Below are 3,422 nucleotides of genomic sequence, written 5' to 3' on the forward strand. Positions count from 1 at the left end.
TCCTTTGTATTCAGGAATTTAATTTGAAATGTATTTCAGTGATTGTAGTGCAGTAGGTGACATTTTACTACATTTATATATAACAATCATTTGATTTAGATACATTTTTGGGGGATTTACATAACACAAAAACATCAGCTCTGTCCCTTTGCAGAACTAACTTCATACAGAATAAACCATTTCTATGCCAGGGGTCAAACCAATAAACACTGCTAAAGGAAATGGATTTCAAATAAATGTACATAAATAAACCTGACAATTGACAATAAAATTCGAAATGACCTTTAACATAAATATTATCAAAAATACTAGAAAAAATCATATCAAACAATATTCAAAATGTACATGCAATACAGTATAGGTGTGTTCGACTTGAAGTGACGCTGCGTAGAACGATCCATGTAGTTGAATGTGTTTTCACCAAGTTCGACAAGTTCCTGAATCAATGACTTTGTTGATCCTGGAACAACGTTCCAATCCACCAATCAGATTTCTTTACAGTTGTAGGTTAGGCTTAAAACCAGGGTTAGGTGCTTCTACATCAGTGTTATTCACCTATCACTTCCATCTGAATTTAGGGAAAACTTATGGGTAAGGTTAGGTTTAGAGTTAGGGATGTGATTAGGACAACATTTTAGGACAGGAATGTTGTTCCAGAATCAACAAAATATATTGATCCAGGAACATGTTTTGTCTTACGTGTGTTATTGGCAAACTCACGGTGACTGATTGGTGTATGACATCAAAGAACTGAAAGTGCAGACGGCTCCGTAAGTGCAGACGCCCCCCCATATAAATAAAAGAAAGAAGGAAAATTCTTGGTGTCTTTTTTCTTCTGTCTAATGTGCCAATTGCGGAACCCCTAAAGAGACATGATGGCGAAAAAAAAAGAGATGGGAGGAAAAATAATAAGTGAATGCTTTTGTGTTCTTTTGCACATGTTTTGCATTCCCCTGAGAAACTTTGTATCCGCTTACAAAACCCTCTTTGCGAGTGAACACAAAGTTTATCGTCGGAATGTGAAATTTTTTTGCGTGGGAACGCAAAGTTTCTCAGGGGAACGCAAAACATTTGCGAGAACGCAAAAGCATTGACAAATAATTTTTCCTCATCTACTTTTTTTTCAATCACCATGTCCCTTTGGGGGCTCTGTACACCTTAGTCTAGAAAATAAAGTAACCAAAGTCAACTTCAAACAAATAATGCGAAAGATAAGAGTGAGTAAATGTCTATAACTGAACCACAAATGTTTCCATTACAAACAGTTTACTAACAACAAACCAGGTTGCTGAATCAAGCGTACATTGTTGTCAAACAGGCTAAGAGGTTTAACATTACAGATACACACAGCTGATGTCTAACGACATTCAAACAACCTTCAGTTATAGCCTAAAATGTAATACTTGTTATACTTATACTTGTTATACGCTTGGCTTTGAAGTACTTCAACAGCAGCCTAGAAAAAATGGACAGAACAAAGGAAAAGGCTCTAAACTTCTCTTCAAACAACAAAAATATACTTCGACCAGAAGTCAAACACACAGTATTTGGTAAAGGAAAAGAACAAACAGAACAGGTAGGCACACCATTTTATAACATTTCAAAAACTGCCTGGTCAACTGAGCAGTCATAAGATAAATCTTCAGCTACAGATACAATGCATTTAAGCATTCGGTTAATGCTTTTATCAAAATACACATTAAAGCTACATCAAGTTTAATGCAATCGTTTATATAACAATGAATTTTTTAATGATTTATAAATAAATTCATTGTAGGTACTCTTGCTTCATGAATGAGGCCCATTAGCTGCCATATGACCAGCATGTTACAAGGACACATTCTTTGGCTGGTATGCGGGAGTGTGTTTCTATATTTATCATCTTAAAACGGCAGTTGATAAGCAGCTGCTTCCATGTACTCTGTGAATAATCACATCTGACAGCAAGGCTGGTTGTTAGATGCCTTTGCTGGCGCCCCATATAAAACTTACAGTCACGCCCCATGAAACGTGTCCTTTGTCAACATATGTGGACATATTGATATATGAATTTGGACAGTACTGAATGATGAAGATTACAACAAATAACAGTGACAATGTGACAAATTCAGTTGTTTTGCATGGAAAGAAATAAAAACACCCACACATTTAGCTGATGGTATACTGTACAAAAGAAATATCAAAGTTGTCAATAAAAAGATTATTGGAGTACATTTTAATAGCAATTTCTGGGTGGATTAAATCCTACACAATTCCCTTGTGTTTCTTTCTTTCAAAATGTTTCCCACTCCTCCATGCAGAATTCCTTCAACTATGTGATATTAGAGGGATTTCCAGCATGAATGAACCCATTCATTTCCACACTATGATATGAGAAAAACTGTATGATTCTCAGTTGTGATGAACTTCTCTCTCCAAACATGGAACTGGCCAAAAAGCCATTCTTTAAGAACATTCATTTTAGATTTATTTATTTTTAGTTTACACTGAAAAAGAAAAAAATGCTGTTTTATAAGAATCACATACAATTGCGAGACAGATATGATTCAGTTTATGGTACTTCTCATTAATTTGTATAGTATCTGCAAACAATGAATGACTGTCGCACGACTGTGTCAAGGCTGTAATGTGATTGGTTATCAAGGCACACGTGCTCAAAGTTAGCCGTTACGCTTTCTCCAATTCTAGAGCCACAAACCCTCGTATCTCCCAATTATAGTCCAGTGCTGCGACCCAATTTGCATACTATCTGTCCTAAATATTATCTGAAAATAGTGTTTCCCAAATCGTAGTTGAAATCACAGTCTATGGTTGAAATAAGTATTCAAGATACTCGGATGCTGTAGAATTTCTGCTTAGAATCCGAAGTGCTAACAGATCCTTTAGTGCTACTACATTTCTCTCTGAAACAGTAGGAGATGCAATTAAATTGAATGTGGGGGATTTTAACTGTGACAAAATGATTGACAGGGCAGTTTAAACGTTTAAACTCTGCAGGACAGGATTAGACACCCCTTTTTAGATTAATCCAACAATAGTCCCTTTACTGTTATTGCTCTCATAAAAAATACGATTACTTGTGTTACATGAAGAATTTTAAACCTACAGTAGGCCTACACTTAATTTCTAACAAGAAGCATTTTACTGCTACTGTTATACTGCGCTCCGTCAGTTTGAAATGCATGTCATTGAAGTCTGAAGTTTAATGGAAACTGGCTTTGTTGTATACAGATATGGATATAACCATAAAATGTAAGTGATATGCTGAGGAAAATACACCTCAAAATCCTTAAATCCGTCAAAGGACGACAGGGCAAGGCGCGGTAAACACTTGAAGCGCCTAATATAAAGTATTTTCATGTTTCGGACAACTTGGAGTCATGCACCTTTCCCGCAGCAGCTCACTCTGTCTTCCGCTACTT

This window comes from Siphateles boraxobius, unplaced genomic scaffold, assembly GCF_051911475.1.
Source record: "Siphateles boraxobius isolate OS27281-9 unplaced genomic scaffold, OSU_SipBor_1 7, whole genome shotgun sequence".
In the NCBI taxonomy this organism is placed as follows: domain Eukaryota; kingdom Metazoa; phylum Chordata; class Actinopteri; order Cypriniformes; family Leuciscidae; genus Siphateles; species Siphateles boraxobius.